Here is a 22,057-nt window from a genome sequence, read left to right on the forward strand (position 1 = left end):
GGAATAAGGAAGCCAAGTGGGTTGGCCGTTGAAACTTGCTTCAGCACTGGTGACGGTCCTCCAGGCCGTATTTCTGTTGCCGCCTAGTCTGTCATATATGATCTACAGTACTTGAGATTCCTGCATTGCAGGGCTTGGGCCAGGTGACCCTGAGGTGTCTTGCAACCCTACAATTCTGTGAGGGTAGGTGCCTAGTCTAGGGGGTGCAAGGTAGGACATGTGGCATACACAGCTCTTTCCTCCAGCAGAGGGATGGCATAGAAAGCGCAAACCAGGGGTTTTCTCTCCCCCCCCCCCCCGTTACTTCCTTTCCTTCAGCTTCTTATATCATCTCCCCTGTGGAGACTTTTAGACTCTGGACAGGGACTTGGGCAAACCTCAAGGATGACACTGTGAAAAGATGTCCACAGCACGTGGGCGGCTTAGGCCACTCAGGTCTTGTTTTCAGAATCAAGGCTCAGCTCCAAAATGGGTGAGAAGGAGCAACACTTGGTGAGAAAAGGTGGGACTTCCCAGCACCTGCTACAACCTTTGGAGGCCACCTGCTTCTTAGCCCTCTCCTTTACCTATTCAGTGCTTTCAGGTGTTTTGAAGCACTGCGCCAACCCACAGGCCCAGCTCAAGTCTGCGATAAACAAAACAGTGGACAGCCCTATGTACCAATATCCAGGGGTTTGCTAGGGGCTGGGGTGGCTGGCTTTCACCAAGGGTGCAGGCCTGGGCTGGGGGCAAAAATTGCACCTCCCCCCTCTGACGCAGTGGCTAGGAACCTGCCTGCCCACCATGCACTCCCCAGGCTGCTCCTCCACTGCTCTGGGCGGCCAGCATCACCTTGCCAAGGGCACAGGGAGCGTAGGTATGTCTCTGTCCACATCAGCCCATCCGTACACACCATTCGCATGTGAGCAATGCAGGCACCTGGACCCCCAGTTGCTTTTGCAAATGGCTTCATGGAAGACACACCCTTCAACACATATGCCCTGCTTCCTGGTCCCACATGCAGATGCTGTGTAGTGGGCCGGAGTCATTATCGCCAGTGTCCTAGAGCCATCCCATCAGCTTTTTAGCTGCTGCAAAGAAGTCTTCTCACCCTTTGTGCTGATTGGAGCCAGTCAGTCCATCAGTCACGGAGGATCGGCTCCTGGGGTCACTCTGCAGATGGCACATGAGGAAAACACCAAGGAGGAGTTGTTCTACATGTGCCAAAGCTAAGCCTTCAAGAACACTGAAAATGCAAGGGGTGCTTCCATTTCAAGAGAATGTTCTTCAAGTTGTTACTTGAAAGGCAACACATGAAGATCTGCATTGATGGTTATAATGCATTCCAAATTAGTATAACTGCAAGATTATTGAATAATCTTACAAGGCGTGTGGCTGTGACTACGATGAAGGGACCTTCCACTTCTGATTCTGCCACTATGCTGTTGGCATGTGAATAGGCCAACATGTGGTCTTGCCACACAGAGCTTGGACAGAGTGTTGCCGGGTGAGGGTGTGTGCAGAGGGTGCCTGTCTCTTGCCCTCTGCACTTACAAAACCGAGTATTGTGTCTCTGCTGTGTTGTTACATAAAGGTAAAGGTAACGGGACCCCTGACCATTAGGTCCAGTCAGGCCGACTCTGGGGTTGTGGCGCTCATCTCACTCTATAGGCCGAGGGAGCCGACGTCCAGCTTCTGGGTCATGTGGCCAGCATGACTAAGCCGCTTCTGGCGAGCCAGAGCAGCACACGGAAACGCTGTTTACCTTCCCGCCGGAGCGGTACCTATTTATCTACTTGCACTTTGACGTGCTTTCGAACTGCTAGGTTGGCAGGAGCAGGGACCGAGCAACAGGAGCTCACCCCGTCGCGGGGATTCGAACCGCTGACTTTCTGATTGGCAAGTCCTAGGCTCTGTGGTTTAACCCACAGCACCACCCGTGTCCCCATGTTGTTACATGGTGTTTGTCTATTATATGTTGAGTGGGAAAGAGTACATGGATGTGTCATTATGTTTGTGGCATGTATATCTAAGAGCGGATAAGCGCAGGCCCGTCTGTTTCCCATGGCTGCATATGAAGGGCCCACAGCATCTGGAACCAGCCCTACTTGCACTTGCAAGCTGTTTAAGAAGAAGAGTGTCTCTGAGAATGGCACTCCTGCAAACACAGCTCTTGCATCTGGGAACAGGAAGCAGGGCTTCCATGCTGAAGGGCATGTCTTCCACAAAGGAACGGCAAGCCTTTTGCAGAATCCATTTTTTCTCTCGTATTTGGTTATTGTGTTTAGTTGCATTTTGCTGGCCTTGTGGGAGACGAAAGCAATAATTATTACATTTAAACTGAATGAACTGCAGATGTTCTGGTCTCGGAAACTGTATTTTACTTTTGGCAAGTGCTTACATAATGGAGAAAGAATGAAAAGCAGGAGGGGAAAAGAAAAGGAGCAAAAAGCTCCCTGTCTGGTTACCTTGTGAGCTGCCCCCCCCCCTGGAAAATCCACATTTTTCTTCTCTTAAATATGAAGGAGACAACAGAGCAAAGTTTTAAAGGCATTTCTTGGGGCAACAGATGTGCGCAGGAGTTTACCAGTTCTGTGAAGGGGAGTGCCATCTCTTGGATTATAGATATCTATATATTCTGGAAAGTTGTTTGACTGTCTTTCTGCTTGTTATTGATACATTTGGACACCTCTTAAGATATCGCTACCAAATCTGTCATGATGGTTCCTGACAGTGAGGAGGAGATTATGATATGCAAATGTTATGCAATTCAAATAAGTCAAAATCAGTGACATTTGGATAGGTTTAGTATGCCATCTTGATTCAAAGTGTCATCCAACTGTAGCTAAACATAGATGAAAACTTGCTTCTTGATCGCAGGAGCCACTATGCCAAATTTGATGACAACATCTTAAGAAGTTCCCAATCAGTGCTGTTTTGACCGGTTTGGTCTGCTAGCTTGATTCAATGGCATCCAAACATTGAGTAAAACCTGCTCTTTGTTCTCATGAACCATCATGCCAGTTTGGCTCTGTTATATTAAGAGGTGTTCCAGTGCATAGAGACAGACAAATCACTTTCCAAAATACAGTATATAGCAAAATAATATTAAATTGAGTTTAAGATATTACTGTTCTTTGCATTATTTATTGTAAGGAGTAAGTGCACCATTAAAAATAAAAGATGACCAACAGAAAAACAAGAAAGTGTATAATCTGAAGCTCTGACTGAAGCATATTGGGCAGGACTGTAGAAGTTTGCCTAGTAGGAATCTAGCTGTGTTTTATCTCTTCTGTGATGTTTCCTTTTCCTTCTCTTTAATTGGTTTGAAGTGTTGTGTGGTTAAGAGGTGAGAGACTGAGGTGAGCAGGTCAAATCTGGGGGGATCCCACTCTCTGCGGAGGTGGCTTTCCTCCTATTTTAATTCTTTAGAGATGCATCCAAATCAAAAAGCTATTAATATCTGCCTGAGGGTGAGGGGAATGTATTAGGAAGACCTTTATCTTCTGCTTAACCTTGCTCTGGTAATGGGAAGTGAGAGACTCTCACAAGATGAACCAGCAGAGCACCAGAATGATCAACTGCCATGGCTTTTATGTGGCTCAGTGACACTATCAGCCCACAAAAAACCGATATATTTATTAAAGCAAAATCATGAAGAGGCAGCCATAAGAAAGGAAGGGCTGCATGTCAAAGACAAAGATCTGTATATGAAAACACACTGCTTATAGATATTGCTTTTTCTGCAGTGCCAAGCAGTGCTATTTTTCTAAAAGGAGAGGTTACTGAAACTCACCATGAACGCCTCTCTTGTTTTCCTGGAATGGCACTGGCGCCCACCTGAGTGAGTTCCAGCAGAAGAAAAATAAACACCTTGGCAAAGACTATAATTCAATTAATGTTTTCTATGCAGAAGGTCCCAAGCAGTATCCCTAGTATCATCTTAGGGTTAAAGGATATCAGGCAGCAGAAGTGTTCAGGAAGGGACTTCTGCCCTGTATCTTGAGAGCATTTAATTATTTTCTTTATTTCATAAAATGTATGAAATGCCCCCCAGATGTTGCACTACCAGCTCCCATGATTGCCTCCCTTGTTTTCTTTCAATGACAATGCCACTTTTACCCAAGAGGTGCCAGAACTGAGCTCCAGTGCATTCCAGATGAAAAAAAGCCCTGGTGCTAAGTAATGATCGTTACATATTTCCGTAAGTGCTATATTCTGATATGTAGCTAACCCGCTACCTCCAGCTCACCCCACATCATTCCAATGGTCTCTTTTGTTTTCCAGGCCTGCTTTTATTCCTTTAAGGACCTCCCTTTGTGCCACATTTCCAGGCACATGTCTGTGCTTAAAAGCACCGTGTCCAATACTTTTTTCTTTTTCTTTTTTTGCCCCGGAGATCCCCCCACGAAAACCTGCTCTTTGCTGCTGAATCAGAGCAAATGGCAACCCATGGAAAACACAAATTGCCATTTGTTCTGATTCAGCTTTAAAGATTGCAGGGTGAAAGGTAAGTGTGGGTGAGCCCTAAATCAGGGATGGGGAACCTGGTGACCCTCCCAATGTTGGGCTATAACTCTCACTGTCCCTGACCATTGGTTGTGCTGCCTGGGTCTGTTCAGAGTTGTAGCCCAAGAACATCCAGAGAACCCCAGTAGAAAGCTGATCTAAGCATCTGTAAGATACCATGCAGTGTACAAGGAAGCCCAACAGGGGCGGTGAGTGGTCTGTGTTTGCTTTAGTGGGTTATAAAATTCCACCCTGGAAAATGGATTAGATTATCATCTGTCCAGGACTGCAGAAATAATATGAAGGGTCAATTTGCAGTTAAAAGGGTTGGGGGGGCATGGTGTATGTGGACACGATGCCTAACGTCTCCACCACTATGAGCCTATGGTTGCTTTGCAATAGCTCAGCAACGCAGTGCCCTGACATTTAGATGCACCAAGACAACGAACTTGAGATTCAGAAGGGGTGTATTGGGGGGGGACAGACTGGCTTCATGTATTTTAATGCAGGGTTAGCTCACCCTCCGCATATCCTTATGACATGGCAAGGCATGTCAGGCCATTGGTTTGAGCGGTGTCACAGCCCATTAAGTCTTCTCTGATTGTCAGATGTTTAACCTTAAGGTACATAGCCTTGAATTATTATTGATCAGTGTTTGTTTCCAGCCCAGATGAAGAGAAAATGGTAATCAGGGATGACATCTGATGCAGTGGGCTGTTTGTGGCAGTCGGTCTCCAATAGATGCAAATGCATACATACCCCAGACGTACAGTATATCTAAAGAAGATACTGCCACCAGCATTTTAAGTGGACAATATGGTGCCTGCTCTTGACCATTAGAGCAGGACCCAGAGTTTTTTTGCCTCCTCTTTAAACAAGCAAGCAAGAAAACAAACAAACAAACAAATGGAGGTAGGTCCCTTAGGGAAGAATGCAATGTTGCCTTGGGTTTGAGTTCCTGCTAGGGTCAACTGATTAGCCATCCATTGTTGAACATTCCATGGTGCCTAGGACGCCACTGTGCGGATGGCAGCTTATCCTTTCTGCCACAGTATTGTATCCAGGGCTTTTTTTTAGCCAGAATACATCGGAACACAGTTCCGGCACCTTTCCCCACACCACGCCTCTGGTTTACAAGAAGACTCTACACCGAGCGGAAAGAAGACATCCTCTATGGGCTCTGGAGAGGGTCTTCTCATGACCCAAAGGCGCAGCAGGGCTTTAAAGAGGCTCTTCAGCCACCCAGGCTAACAGAAACCTTCCTGTGCCTCAACTCTGGACTCTGCCCTGCCTCTCCAACTTGTGCATGCAAACAAGAGGAACAGGGCAGCTTGCAGAGCAGACGTGCAGGGAAGAAGCTTCTCCACACATTAGCTCTGCCCATCCACAGAGCAGTCCTCCCTCTTCCACTGGCGAGGAAGCAGGAGGGGCAGGGCAGCGTTCCTGCACCTTTGTTATAGGGGAAAAAGCACCGATTGTATCACTTGTTAGCAGCAGCTGGAGCAAGCTTCCAGTGTAGCAAAGATTCTCCAGCTGGCCACCAGCTAGAGCTGCAGGCGTCCCCAAAGAGGAGCACAAGGAGGCCTCAGGGGCCAACAGCATTCAGTTCAGGGAAACGCAGGAGGCAGTTCTCCTGGATTCAGCTAGCTGAGAAGATTGGTGCTGATAAAATTAGGGGCAGGAGTGCAGTGATATCAGGGTCTTGAGGATGTTCACTAGTTCTGGGGAAAGCAGTTCCCAGATGAACACAAAAATGTATTTAGCAAGCCCTGAAATGTACTGAAGAATGCTACCTGTGTGTTATTATTTATTGTCTGCCCTTTACCAGCGGGTCCCAGGGTGGGTTACAACAATTTGCATTGCAATACAGGGACCAGACTAGATGACTCTATGGGGTACCTTCCAACTCTACAATTCTATAATTCCCGATGCTATAATTTCCAATGCAATAATTTATAATGTTGTAATTGTAATTTAGGGACGCGGGTGGCGCTGTGGGTTAAACCACAGACCCTAGGACTTGCCGATCAGAAGGTCGGCGGTTCAAATCCCCGCGACGGGGTGAGCTTCCGTTGCTTGGTCCCTGCTCCTGCCAACCTAGCAGTTCGAAAGCACGTCAAAGTGCAAGCAGATAAATAGGCGGGAAGGTAAACGGCATTTCTGTGCGCTGCTCTGGTTCGCCAGAAGCGGTTCAGTCATGCTGGCCACATGACCCGGAAGCTGTATGCCGGCTCCCTCGGCCAATAAAGCGAGATGAGCACCACAACCCCAGAGTCGGTCACAACTGGACCTAATGGTCAGGGGTCCCCTTTACCTTTAAAGCTCTTCTAAAGTACAATTGGAGGAGTTCAGCTGTATTGGTTCTGAGAAATACAGAGGAAATACCGAAATGGTTCTTTCCTCTGTAGGAATGTGGACAAGCAAAATAATCAATTTTTGTGTGTGTGCATGTGTTATGAAATACTTCTTTTTATAACTATTGACATTTCTATCCGGTCATGCCACACATCAATAATGGATTTCCCTCTCACACGCAAAGTGGCAGCTTTTACGGGGCAGCGTTTGCCCAAGTGGACATTGTCTGACCAGCAGCAGATTCCTCACTCCTGCTGAGCATAAATATGCTTTACTGAAAATAAATATTCAGAAAAGGCTGAAAATAGTTTCTAATATTTGGCATTTCTCCAAGCTCACTTTTAACACCCAGGTAATTTATTTATTTATTGCATTTGTAGTCCCCCCTTTTCTCCACAGAGCTCAAGGTGTCATAGGTGGTTCTTCTCATTTGATCCCCACAATAAACCTGTGAGGAAAGTTAGGCAGGGAGGCAGGACTGGTCCAGGGTTATATGCAATGAGCTTTATCCAAGTGGGGATTCCTAGGAACACAAGAAATTGCCTTATACTGAAGCAGAGCATTGATCCATCTAGCTAAAGATTGTCCACACTGATTGGCAGCAGCTCCCCAGAGATGCAGTCTTTGCCAGCACTACCTGGATGTGTCACTGGGGACTGAACCTGGGACCTTTTGCATGCAAGGAAGATGCTCTGCTGAGCTATGGCCCTTCCCCAATTAATATTGCTAATAATATTAATAATCGTTTAAAGGCCCATTGGGTTTGACAAAAGTTAGGGAGGAAGGAGCTTTCCTGATTCCTTGGTGCTCACACACATCCCAGCTATGACTGACCATCTACCTATCAACTAAGGACCTCTCTAGGACCTGCTTTCTGATCCTTCCAACCAGACATGCCAGGAATCAAACCTGGGGTTTTCAGTGTGCTGAGGAGGCGCCACTGAGCTGGGGTGTTCCACCCCAAAGCATACAGCATAGTGATACCATCATGACAAGTGGATACAACTTCCAAGAAAGTTTTGTGCTGTATTTTTCTGACACTGTTTTTTTGACGCTGAGCTCTTGCGTATTTTTTGCCAACTGAATTGTCTTTGTGTTTTACTGTTGCAAATCTCCCAGAGGACTTGGGCCAATGGGCAATTGAGAGATGGAATGAATGAACGGATAGGCAGCCAGCAATAAAAGCTGGTCAAAGGGGCTGATATCATCATGTGAGCTGCTCAGTGCGCAGAGGGGGCATCCGGGCTTCCTCAAGAAAACAACTGCCTTAAAATTTGGATTAAAATTTCTTGATGCCGGCACACCCTACAGAAACCACCCCTAATCCAGTGCCCTCCAGCTGTGTTGACCTTCAGCTCCCATTAGGCCCAGCTAACATGACCAAGGGTCAGAGATGATGCAAATGGTAGCCCAAAACATCTGGAGCAGCTCCAGGTTGGGGAAGGCGGCCCTATGCCATAGAAGTTGCTTCAGCACAGCACATAAACTAGGTAAGATTAAGGAGTGTGGATGTGAAAGAGACCTTAATCACTTCTTCTTGCTTGATTAGAATATTATTTTTTAAAAAAATATGTGGCTGGAAACTCATTAGCATCTCCATTCTATTACTGGCAAGAATCCTTCAAGGATGTGTCATGCAGACACTTCGTTCTTGATTATTTCAGCTCAGCCCCAAATCACTGTTGACAGGGCTACTCAAAGGCTTGTCAGGGAATAGAGAAACATTATGACATTCTTTCTCCACATCACCTTCCATGCCATGAAATATAAGGGTCAGGTCACAATGGATAAGGAGCCATGGGAGATGCTCCCGTATAACAAAGAGGTTATCTTGAGCAGATATGCTCTGCGGGGATTAGGCCGAAGGCTGCCCACCTCTCTCTCTTGCCCCCAAACCCCTTCACCAGCACCACTGGGGTAGGGAGGTGAATTAGCAAAGCATGAACTTGGATTCACAATTCAGAAGCCCTGCTGGCAACTGGCATCAAAGGAATTGAGAGCATCTGGAAAGGGGAACACTTTGGTTTTTATGGGCTTGGAGACCAATCAGCTGCTCATGGTCACCTGATCATAGCTCAGGTGAACTGGTCCAGGATCTACTACCACTGCATAGATGCTGAAGCTAAGCATGCAAAGACTGAATGGGTAAACTGGGATGGTAGATGAGTGGACGCCTCATGTAAGAAAGGAAAATAAGTGTCATATTCCATTGCGCATTAAATTTATTATCTATTAGGTATCTGCTGAAGTCCATCTTGCTTTCTTGACCTTTTCATAGCTTATTTTGGGTGGTGGAGAGGTTATCCTCCCTCCTTACTCTACCAATGCAACTGAAATACAGCTGAGAAGATGAGACCTTTGCAAAACCAATAAAATCACCACTATGCAGCAAAATCCTTTGCCGAACAATGAAAGTTTTTATTTGGTTTTTTATTGTTTTATCTGTTCTTGTGGTTTTCTGTCCCCCTCTAATATTTTAATTCTTCTTATTGTGACTTGCTCTGAGGCCCTCTATATGACGAGAGGGAAATAAATAAGTGGTTAATTGATATTTTCTTGAATGTATAGTAAGTAACACAAAGGCTGCAACTCTTTAGTTAGGAGTATACCTAATTAAAATCAACATGAACTACTTCTGAGCAGACATGGTTAGAATTGTGCCCTTAGCAACTTTCTGGACCTCCCACCCTGTTCCCTCCCTGTACATGAGTGGGTGTGAAGGAATGCGCCAGCCTAGACCCCACCTCCTCCCAGTCCCACTTCCTGGTTGCCATGAGGCCTAAGGAGGGGTCATGCAGCAGGTGGAGGGACCCTGAGGAGGAGTGGGAGGAGCTTGGATAAATAGATATGGAGGACCCTGGGCAGCATTCCCAGCAAGGTGAGAGATGCAGATTCTGAACCCCAAGAAGTGTTTGATCCCAGGGAGTGTCTTAGCGGCTTAGGGGATGGTGATCCATCCTCTGAAGAAGACCCACCCTCTCAGAGGCACTTCCTGTCACCTCCCTTCCAGAACTGCTCCCCAGAAAGCAGATGGACCTGCAACCCACATTAGATTCTATCCTCGCACAGTTAACTCTGCAGGCAGAGAATTTGCGCAGCTTCAGTCACCTATGGTGCAAAAAGCTCCTTCGTTTGCTCTTGGTTTTTGATATGCATAGTTATAGTCTGAGCAGCAGAAAAGACAAAGGGTTGGGGAAGACATTTGTGGACAGAGTTCATGACATTGAATAATTCCTGGGAATCTGGATGTGTTACATAACCAAATGAGGTGGCTGATGAGCCTCCCTGAAGGGCGTGTGTCTGCCCTCCAAAGTCACTCTCCAATTAAGTGGGTGGGGCTGTGTTATTAAGATTAACGTCCACCATCCAAACAATAAATATGCCTGCCTCATGCTGTTTAGGATTGATGATTATGGTGGCCAAAGGCTAAACACTACCTTCAAGAGGAATGATGCATTTGCAAATCATGATATCATAAGCTACAAAGAAGGTGACAGGAAGAAGGTCCCTAGTTCTCCTTGGCATCTCTTCTGGGAACCCACCTGCACATCCAACAGCTCTTGTGCTGCTCCCTGAGAAGGAACCTGTCCATCTGAGATTTCTGTAAACCCTCCAGGCATTCTCTTTGTCAATGAAGAACTTCCATTCCCATTGAAAATGCTAATATGCTGGAGGACTAGTACCATGATTTGCAAGTAACATTCCCTTCCCCAGCCTGCAAGGCCCTCAAAAAGGGGGAAGGGATTTTAGTGACTCAGTATGTGGTTTGTGCTTAACTACTATTACTTCCTTTGTTTACCATCAGTGGTTCTCAATTGGGGGGGGGCAACTACTCCCTTGGTTCCATAAACTCATGCTCACTGCCCCCATCCTACTTTATTAAATGCATTATTCAGAATAGGGGTTTGCATGATACACTAAGGAAGATAAGGGCACAATAAAATTGGAAACAGTGACAATTGTAACATGGATTCAAAATCCAATTAAAACTATTTAGTTTAATCAATTCATCAGAATTGATTGACTTGATCCAGAGATGCCAGCTTTTCAAAGTCTGAAAATCATTTATGTCCAGCATCCTCCAGCCACCCCTTTACCTCTCAGCACCCCCCAGGTAATCCCACAGCACCCCAGGGGGTGGTACCACCTGCTTTAAACTCTGATTTATACCCTGATTTTCCTCTAAAGAAGCTTGAGGTGGCAAAAATTCTTCTCCTCCTGCCCATTTTACCCTCAAAACAACCCTGTGAAGGAGGCTGGACTGAGGCAGAGAGGAACTGGAAAACCCAGAACAGAACCCTGATGAATTCCCCCAGAACTCATTGCCGTCTGCTTATTCACGCTAAACTTCACAAAGACAGACGTCCCTGTGGCTCTCATGCCCACACCTGAGTGATGCCCAGTTTCAAGAGGAGCAGAGCTGGAGAAAACAGGTTGTCCCATCTGGTTCAAGAAAACGCCCATTATGTCAGGTCTTAGGAGGAACATTTCAAAGACTCATACATACACCGTCTCTGCAAACTTTTATTGGTGCATCACCTCCCTTTAAATCCATAGGCCTGGTTTGCTTTCACACACCCACACCATTAGCAGAAGGGTAACAAAGAACCTCCATTCAATTTTGGTACCTTTTTGCACCGGTCTTCCAAGGAGCTCAGAGTGATGGCCGATGGGACTTAACCTTACGGGGGGCGGTAAGGGGAGGAGGCAGAGATGGTCTCTGGCCAGGAAGAGAAGTTCTTCTAGCTCAGGGATGGGTAACCTCAGTCCCAGGGTCCAATGCGGCCCTCCATACCTCTCCACCTGACCCTTGAGACCAGGTCACACACCAGCCTGAGTCACACATCTCTCCAGCTCTGTTTCGCACGCTCCTTGGGTGAGTGCAGAGAAGGATGTGTGAGCCTCCCCCCACCCCCCCACCCCCGCTCCAGGACAGGCAGACTTAATTTGCTATACTGAAATCTATTGCTTTCATTTGCTTCCTATTTGTGGTCCACTTCCATGTGTTGTATAACCTTGTGGCTTCTGCGAAGGCTGTCCTGGGAAATTTCCTTGCCCACTCCCCAGCTTCCTCCCACCCGGAAAGCTGATTATCTTTGCCTGGCTCCACCCATTACACCTCTTTTATTTGATGTTGCCATGGCAGCCATTCACAGCACTGAAGAGGCAGGCAGGACTTCAGCTCAAGCACTGAGAAGTGACTTGGCTCTTTGGCCCATAAGGGGAACGTTAAGAAAGCCTTTGGATCTTCAGCATTTTCATGGGCAACTGGGGCACCAGCGGCACTCAGATGATAGTCTAAGATTGCCTTGTTTTGATCAGTTCATTGCATTTTTATTGTTTTTATCACTAGCCATAACAAGAACAAATGCAAGAACAAATGAGCCCTATATTCTAAACAAAATGCTTGATTAACCTGGAGGTAGGCTGTATGAATTGTGTATTGATTTGTAATGATTTGTTGGGTCTCTGGACCATAATAAAGATTGATTGATTGATTGACTAGCCATAAGAATTATAGCACCACACAGTGATGGGGGGGGGGGGGGGAAGGCTGCAGCATCCCTCTGCCTGCTTGCTCAAGAGATCTGCCTTACACCACACTAGGTCCTCGCAAGTCAAATTGGCTCAAGCAAGTGAGCCATGCTGCAAGGGAATCATAGTTGGAAGGGACCCCAAGGGTCATCTAGTCCAACCCACTGCAATGCAGGAGTCTCAGCTAGTCAAACAAAACAAAACGAAGCACTTGCTCACCTTTGTCCCACTGAAATCAATGGGGCTCCAATGTGCTTGGCTTTGATTGGAGCGTGCCCATACATAACTCCAGGAAAATCAAGGCCCCCTGCAACTGTCACCTGTTTCATAGGCAGGGAGAAAATGAGGCAGAAATGCATTCAGTGGGGAATTTGCTCCTTTAAGAAACCCCAAACCAATGAAAAATATAGACTGTCATGGATACTTTCAGCTGTTGAATCACTTGGGAGGAAAAAGTAATGCATACGACGCCACCGTGTACCATTATCATTACTGCAAGCGACAGCCACAAATTTCTCTTTTCTGTATAAAAACCACTTCCTTTTATTATTGGATTTTGCAGAGGCTGTCACCAAATACCATGAAGCAGCAGCCCTTTCAGAGTGTGCTGTCTGCAAACCACAATGCACCATGACAGTTGCCGGGTCAGGGTGAGGTGGGGGCAGGGAGACCCTCTCTCAAATGCCAGTTTAAAATAAATGTTGCCCGGTGCCAGAGCTGCCGCTGCCCACCAACACAGCACTGGGAAGAGATTTTTTAAGCTGCTGAAATACATTTACAAATCAGTGACACACAGAGAGAAGAGGTGGATGCTGTCAAAACAGTTTGTTTACAGCCCAAGAGAGAACAAAACGAAGCAGGAAGCTCTGCAACATACTTTAAAACACACACAAATGCACACACACCCTTTTTGACGCACACATTTTTGAAAAATGTGGTTTCCTTTTGGCGCTAGAAAGAAGCTGTGACTCTGCCGACAGCAGAAAAGAGGGATTATATATTATTTAAATAAAAAATGCTTCCACGGCTCAGGGAGGATTACAAACAAATTTTAAAATCAACGTAATTATACCTCAACATCCCCCGATAATGAATGTGAATGTGGGGAAGTAAAGTGACATTCCCTGGCAAAAGCCTGTCCCGCCCTTGTGACTGTGTTTTAACTGGCAACCAGCGCCACAGGGTTAGGTGCTCTCTGAAGTATGCAGTTCCCTGGCCACTGAGGGCTTTAAAAGTAACAAGAAAGAAAGAAAGAAAGAAAGAAAGAAAGAAAGAAAGAAGGAAAGAAGGAAAGAAAGAAAGAAAGAAATCTTGGATTTGGCCCAAAACCCACCAGAAAAGAAATGGCCATGCTTCACAGACTATTGGAATGGGCAGTGTGGAAATATAAGGCTCAGTAGAAATTTGACTGCGTAAGCTTTGAAAATTGCAGCTTTGATAACTTGTTATTCCATGCATGGAGTAGTTCTGCATTGAATACAAATGGCCAGGAGGAACCTCCCTGCCAGCAGGTGCAACCACCTTCCCAGCAGTCCAAGACCAAATGACCCCCCCCACACACACACACTTGTTAAGCTCTTGGGTATTTTCTTCTTAATTGTGCCTGTAGCCACTGGTGGAGGAAGGGGACGTGGGGGCGGTCTGCCCCGGGTGTCATCCCTGAGGGGGGTGACATCGCTGCCACACACCCCCGGGATGCTTGCTGCAGGCGGCACCCCCCTGGGACGCTAGCCCTGTCCCATGGTGCACAGCATGTGCGCTGTTCCAGGTGCCAGAGCAGCTCGCTCCGCCTCTGCCTGTAGCCCATTTCACAATTTTGCTACACGGTTTGTGTGCATGATTTTCCCTTGTTGTATAAGATGACACATCTGCATGTGTTTACCTGACCACAATTACTCACGTGCCCATTTCCCTTTTAACAGGCATTGATGTTGTAAATGAATGGGCATTAATGCCACACTGCTGTGGAGGCCACGTCTGCCAGCTTTCTGAACAAAGATTAACTGCTTGTACTATTTGTTTAGCGCTTGAGTGAAGAGTTGAATAAACAGGTCGACTACTCCCAGTCTTATTGCTGCAAGCAGTTACCCAAGTCACCTCCTACAAAATCGAGCCCTCCTTCCCAAAGTGGTCTACAACTTCCCAATCGCATTAAGGATCACACTACAGATAGCATACTACAAGGGTATTAGAGTTTGTTAATTTATTAATTTCAGAATAAAAGAAATTCAGCTGCAGACGGAGCTTGCTGTCTTGTTATTTTCCTTAAAACACTCAACTCAGACAGAAAGAGGCATGATTCTGAACTTACTAGGTGCTACAAAAATGGAGCTAACGAGACATTGGAAACTGTGTGTAGTTCCAAATTCTACGGAATGTGTGGAAAATCTCAATGATGGTGAAGAAATGGAAAAAAATGGCAACCTAGAGACCTCCCAGATGTTAGGATTATATAAGTAACTACTTGGTTGGAGAATTTCCATTTGGGTTACATTTTGAGACCCCAGCTACCTATAAATTTAAAACTGGTTCTGAGATTTCTATGGCAGTTGTCCATTGAGGTCTTTTTCAGGAAACGGCAGGGACTAAAGACCGGACTTACACTCGTTGCCCCTTTAGTCAAACTGGCGTTTCCCAAACTGGTGCTCTTCATATGTTTTGCACTGTAAATCCATTTTGGCTGGAGGTGATGGGAGTTGTGCTCCAAAACATCAAGAGGGAACCTAGTTGGGGAAGGCTAAGGCAAACACACTCCCTTCCAGAGGCAGGTGTTCAACTGAGTGGTGATCCTAAAGAACATCTGAAGGATCTCTAGTTGAAAAGGAGAACCTTTGTATGGGATTTTATGGTAGTCTCCAAGTTTGCCTGGACCCCTCCTGATAGCAGGGGGAGGACCTGAATCTCCAGGTGAGCAAGTGTGCTTTTTTAAAAAGCTATTATTATTATTATTATTATTATTATTATTATTATTATTATTATTATTACTATTATTATTATTATTGCAACACATGCAGCTTGCAAGTTTCAGCTTGGCAGAAGCTAGCTGCAATTATACCATCAACTCTCTGGGGCAGCCTACTCTCCTCTGCTCCCTTCTCCCCTCTCCCAATTAACCTCTGTCTCCAGGGTTGAATAGTGGGAGGGGGCACAGATGAAGAATCATCAGGGGCTACCCCGTGACATCATTGAGGCCCGCCCCTAGGTCTCAAGTTTAAGCCCTGCCATCTCAGGGTCTACGATGCTCCTGACCTGGAAACCCTACACTCTACTCTTTTCATAACGCTTTGCTACTCATGCCTCATTGCCTGGGAATAGGCCAGGGTCGCCTGCAATGTTGGGCCATCACGTCCAGCTGGCAGTATGAAGACTGTGCGTTGGGCAGGATTAATATAGATGCTAAGAGCCTGGCTTCCTGGCCTTGTATCATTAACAAAGCACAACCTGTCTTAAGCCCTAGAAATTGACGCCAGAAATCCTAGGTTAGTGACTCCAGTTGTTCCAGGTATCCAGCCTGCCTTTGACAGCCACAAATTTGTGGCATTGCTCATATGGTACACAACTTGCTGAAATTATCCCTTCAAACATCAGCACATTGCGGCAGTGGTGTACAACGATGGAAGATAAATACGCAGTATATATTTAATCAGGGTTTTTCTTTTTTAAAAGTCCCAACCCCAGGGGTTCCAGCTGAGCTTGCGGTTACACTTCATGTGGCTGGCATAAGTCGGCCTCTACGTGTTTTACTGAATACATATTACCAAGTTAACATAAGCTAATGTGCCTATTTTGGGGAGGGCGACACAGCAGAAGGGTGTGCCCAAGTGCCAGAGTCAAATCCTGGCATATTAGGTTTCCTTCTGGAGCAAGTTTCCCCGAGGTGTCCGATTTCACTTTCAAAACTGTTTGCCTGAGGCTTCGCTGCCCGTAATTGACGGAAAGTCTTATGTCTGGGTTTTCAGGCTGGTTCCTGAAAGGCTCCCCCCTCTTTCCTCTCCCCTTCCTAGTTATCTGGGGATGCCAGCAGACCTCGATGGGCATTGCCGCAAGAAGAGAGCCTGTGAAATTTTCCAGGAGGCAGGCAATTCCTGTGGCCACTTGGTCCTGTAGGTCCTTGACAGTCAGAAGCACACGCCACGGGCGAGCTCTGCATCACAAGATGTTTCAGGGATGAGGGTTTAAAGAACTTTGAGGGTGGTGGGGAGAAAGCCACCAAAGGACCTGTCTCCCAGCTTGGCTGGCTAAGGAGGCAGCGCTAGGAGGGCCGGCTTTTTAAGCTTCTCGGTGAATCTTTTGTGTGTGCCAAGCTGAGGGAGTCTGGCGGGGAGGAGCAGGCCATGGAGAAACAGGCAACAGCTCATTGGTAGAGCACCTGCATGGCGTGAAGAAGGCCCTCAGGTTCAACTCCTGCCACCACTCTTGGAAGGAGGAGTTACAGGGAAGATCCTCTACCTGGAGATCTGAAGAGCTGCTGCCAGGCTGAGCAGGCAGAACTGGGTGAAGGGCATGACTCAGCATAAGGCAGCCTCTTATAATGTCCGTACGTAGTGGGGAACAACACCTGCATTTATTTTTATTTTAAACATTCAACCCCCGGCCTTTCAGATGATACAAAACCTCCAGCCAACTTGCAGACAAACTAAAAGCAAAAAAAAAAGGGGGGGGGGCTTTAAAAACAGACATTGGGCTGTGCACAAAGGAATTTTTTTGGGGGGGGGGATGCAAGTGCCGTTTCTCGGGATTCTACTGAAACTCGAGTGCTGTATGAAAGTGTTTCAGTCCCCAAGTGTTGCTTTTGTTCATCCTCTATGACTGTGGACTCGAGCACATTTCCCTGTGTGGCTGGCAACCAAACGGATTCAGATATGACTGCTATCTGCAGATGACATCGGGCGCTAACCAGTGTAGAAAACCATGGTGACGAAAGGCTATGGATCTGATGTGCTCCCCGCAGCAATTCATCATAGACTGGCAAGACCTGTGGCAGCCCAATCAGACCCCACATGGCTGTTGTGGCATTCTTTTGGTGGAGGAAAAAGACCAAGGGAATCAGACGGTTCAGAAACAGTTCCATGCACAGGGGCAAAAGGATGCAGATTCTGCAGCTGGCATTCAGCAAAAAACTGCTTCACTGGCAAATTGAGAGGTCCGGGGGGGGGGGGGGTAGTTGCCCTTCTGGATTCCGCCCCCCCCTACTGCCCAGTATGCTCCTGGAAGTCTCTGGGTAGATGTCCTCCCAGTGATGTTGCAACCTCCCCACCCCCCAAAAAAAACATCGGGGCGTTCTAGGGGGCGGCTAAGGATTTGCAGGACTTTAAGTCTCTTCTACCCGCCTTCTGCCAAAGGGCCCTCAGCTGTGCAAGCCCAGGAAGAAAACTGTAAGGGAAATCTCCATCCCTCTGCCCTGGCCAGAATGAGCCCAAGAGGCTTTGGATATGGCAGGCTGCTCTGCCACAGAATCTTCCCTGGTTTCCCCAGTTTTGCTTTGCCCAAGAAGGAGAAACCCATGCTGGGTTCTGCCCAGCTGGGGGGGGGGCAGCTGGCAAATGCACATCACATCATGTGGCAGGAGGAGGTCTGAGGTGCCTGCCCCAGCTGTGGAATAATGAAGGGGCTCAGCCCCCCACCTTGAATTTTTTTGAGGGAATCAGCCCCCCAGCGCCCCTAGATGGTGCCCTCGTGGGGAGAACAAACAATGCAAACAATACTTCTGAAAGCTCCATGCATGTATGGTAAAAAGATCAAAAGGTAAATTCCGAGGCCCTTGCAACTCACATGATGCACCGTTTTTATAATTTTGCATGTTATTTGTTTTGCTAGCTGCAAAGAACAGGGCACTGCAGAAGCCCCACCCCAAGCCACTGGGAAACCTGTTTAGCAACTCTTCTGCCTTCTGAGAAGAAGCAGCTGCCCACACACTCTGCAGCACAACTGTGCATTCATAAGGACTAGCAACTTAAAAAAAAAGGAAGCCCAATTCTGCATTCAAAAACATTTTGTCCTTCTGCTGTACTGCGGGGCCCAAACACAGCTCAGCTAACATGCTCTTGACAGAACACAGAAAACCTCGGTTTGTTTTCCTTTTGTTTGTTTTTTTAAAAAACAGGATCCTAGCCCTCATGGTTCATGAACAGCCAATTACTCCCCAAGGGTGCAAACCTATTCTCTTCAATGGGGCCTACTCCCCAGTTAAACATGCAAAGCACTGCAGCTCCAAGTGGGAGGAGCCACATTTGTTTATTGACACAACTGTGCCATTCACAGTTCAAATGGTGTAAGAGGCATCAACTTTTTGCATCAAAGGAAGCATAGTACTAAAAGTGAGGCAGACTGGAATAAATGTGCCTGAAGCAACATGGGCAAGGAGGGAGAAGTTTTAGGACAATGAAAAAATCACAAAATCATGCACAGAGTAGAGAAAGTAGAACCCAGGTCTGTCCAATAGATTGCACCAACAGCAGATTCATAGAATTACAGAATCAGGATCCTACAGTTGGAAATGATCCCAAGGGTCATCTACTCCAACCCCCTGCAATGCAGGAATCTCAGCTAAAGCATCCACGACAGATGGCCATCCAGTCTCTGCTTAAAAACCTCCAAGGAAGGAGAGTCCACCACCTCTCAAGGGAGACCGTTCCATTGTCAAACAGCTCTCACTGTCAGAAAGTTTTTCCAAATGTTTAGTCAGAATCTCCTTTCTTGTAACTTGAAGCCATTGCCTCGAGTCCTACCCTCCAGAGCAGCAGAAAACAAGCTTCCTTTTGAGATATTTGAAAATAGCCACCATAGTCTCTTCTTTTCCAGGCTAAACATATCCAGCTCCTTCAAGCCCTCCTCATAAGTCTTAGTTTCCACACCCTTGATCATCTTGGTTGCCCTCCTGTCCTGGGCCCGGGGGTAACCCGTGAAATGCGGTCCAGGACTGGTCCAGAATCCAAAGGTTCCGCTGGGAGACAGTCTGACAGGGCCAAGGCAGGACACGAGGCAGGAAACCAGGCAAGGCCAGGTACAGGATCTCAGGCAGGATCTAGCATACAGCAATGTTGCTCCCGCAACCTGGGGCAGGGTCCAACAGCCTTTTAACTTTGTCGGGGTAGCGTCTCAAGGAGAGGCATTGAGCAGCTCTTCCTGGAGATGCCAGAGATCAAACTTGGGACTCGACCTCAGAGCCACAGAACAGCATCAGCTCAGGCCACCTGACAGGAAACCTTGAGTGCTGCAAGAACAAATGATACAGGGATCGCAGCAGAATCACCATTCCCTGGTGGGACAGAATTAAATTATTGTTTAAGCTTTTACATTGGAATGCCAAATTAGCGATCTCCGGCAAGGTCACTTGTGTAAACAAACATCAATTAAATTACAAAACAGGGAGATAAAATCTGCTCCGATTCCTTTTGGGAATGACTCCTCTAACTGTAGATCAAATAACACAGGAGAGGAAAACGAAGCAGACAATTCATATTCAAGGCATATCATGCATTTTGTGAATCCATATTTTGTGCAGAATTAACTGCATGAGCTGACCTGTGTGTTTTAGAAAAAGAAAGAGGATGGAAATGGGGGGGGGGGGCAGTGCAGGAGCCAATCAGGTAAAATCCAGTTAAGAGAACCAAGGATAGAGTTCTAACGATAGAACTGACCTTCAATTCAGTACCTGGCAGTTGATCAAGTAAGTTTTAGTTCTAACATCTGTGGCTCTCATTCCTCTAAAATAAAACATTAGAAGCCTGCATTTAGGCAGACAACATGTCTGATGGTATTATGGGGCCTCCTTAAAACTTATTTGTTTAATCAAGCTTCTGCTGATGTATACATCTAGGCTGCTCTTTTAATTTCTGGAATGTTTAAAACAGTGTTTCTCAAACTTTTTTCTCTAGACTACACTTTCAGGATAAAAATTTGCTCATACAACATCATTTTTTTTTTTATTGATAAGAAATACATTGTAAAAGACAACTAGGATTGTCCTTAGTGTCACTTGAAGCTCTTGCTCTTATTTTGAAAATATTTATATCCATATTCTGCAAAAATACATATTTTGATGCTATGCTACACTGGAATGTTTAAATGTTTCTTTGATTCTCCTTGAATCTTCCTGCCACACTTGCCATCCTCTGCTGCCACACCCTTTAAGCTAAAAAGCCTTAAATGCAGCAACGTTTATTTGTGGGGGGGTCGCTCCATCCCCTCAGTCATTTTCTTTGCCCTTTTCTGACCTTTTTCTAACTCCACAATATCATTTTTGAGATGAGGCAACCAGAACAGCACACAGTACAGACCCTCCAACATTTCTCTGATGAAAATATGGACCTTAATAGTAGTAGTAGTAGTAGTAGTAGTAGTAGTAGTAGTAGTAGTATTTATACCCCACCCATCTGACTGGGTTGCCCGAGCCACTCTGGGTGGCTTCCAACATATAAAAAAACATTAAAAAATTAAACATTAAAAAACTTCTCTATGCAGGGCTGCCTTCAGGTGGCTCAGGGTCGCCTAACTCCATACCCTCCAACATTTATCCAATGAAAATTGGGACGTCCTAAGGAAAAGCAGGATATTACAGGATTAAATCAGAAACCAGGATAGCTCCTATAAATCTGGGACTGTCCTTAGAAAGTAGGGGCGCTTGGAAGGTCTGACAGTAAACTTTTGAGAACCACTGGTTTAAAATAAAGGTTTGTCTTTTTAAAAAACAACACCACCCAGAAGCTGGGGTCAATAGGATGACACCAAAAACTATATGTCTTCCTGCCAGAGGCCACATCTGATAATTCTCTTCATAATGCTCAGAATAGCCTGGCTTGTATGTAACACTAACCTATGGTTTCTTTAGCCAAAATAGGGTTGAATAGTTTGAATATTTGAATCTAACCACCTACCATGGTTTGTTTTCTGGCAACCAGCCACATAGCAGAGCCATTGTTTGTTGTTGGTTTGCAAATGTGTGTCTTGTTTCAACTATGGTTTGGCACTATTTCCAAACCTGCCAGCTGTGCTTCACCATGGTTTGTTTGGCCACCCCTGATGCTTTGCCAAAGCAAGACCATGTAGGAAACAAACCAAGTTTCAGAGAAACCAGCCGCAGCTTGGTTGCTTGTCTGTGAGATTACCCATTAAACAAACCAAGGTCAAAACAAGTGTGCATCTGTGTTTAATTCAAGTTAGGAAAATACTGCAAGTGCATTCTCTGAAGCAAGCGGTGGTGCGCCATCTGCCCTAACCATGTGGGCCTCTGCCTGCACCACTATGGGAGCGAGAACAGAGCAGCCAGCAGCGTCAACACTGGTTCTGTGACATGTAAATCAGAACTAAGTTTACAGTCCCATGCAAACTTACCTGAGCATGAGCCCCAATGAAAGTGTGGGACTTTCATCTGAATAAAGATGCCTAGGCATGCAGTGTCAGTAAGGCATGCAAAGGTTTCGCTGCTGGAGTGGATAACCCCTTTTGGCCAAACTATCTGGAGGTTGCATGCCAGGAGTAGGTTGTGTGACCACCCCACATTTTGCACTTACACTCTCACCCGTGCATAGACACACAGCCCCAGGCAGATCAGCAGAGTGTTGTGTGTGTTACTTTCCCCTCCCTGCTCATCAATTTATTAATCGCTGACTGGGGAGGGGGCAATTTGTACCCTCATGAGGGTCTTGTGCTGGGCAGAGAGGTTGACATCTACAACCCA

At 46.3% G+C, this 22,057-nt stretch overlaps 1 protein-coding gene across 3 annotated transcripts in view; it reads right to left on the reverse strand.

Annotated features, from left to right (window-relative positions):
- Positions 1-22,057, reverse strand: part of RORA (RAR related orphan receptor A) — a 366,343-nt gene that overhangs the window by 87,075 nt on the left and 257,211 nt on the right. The gene's annotated exons all lie outside the window — the stretch shown is intronic.

Source organism: Podarcis filfolensis (genome assembly GCF_964270895.1).
Source record: "Podarcis filfolensis genome assembly, chromosome: 14".
Taxonomy (NCBI): Eukaryota; Metazoa; Chordata; class Lepidosauria; order Squamata; family Lacertidae; genus Podarcis; species Podarcis filfolensis.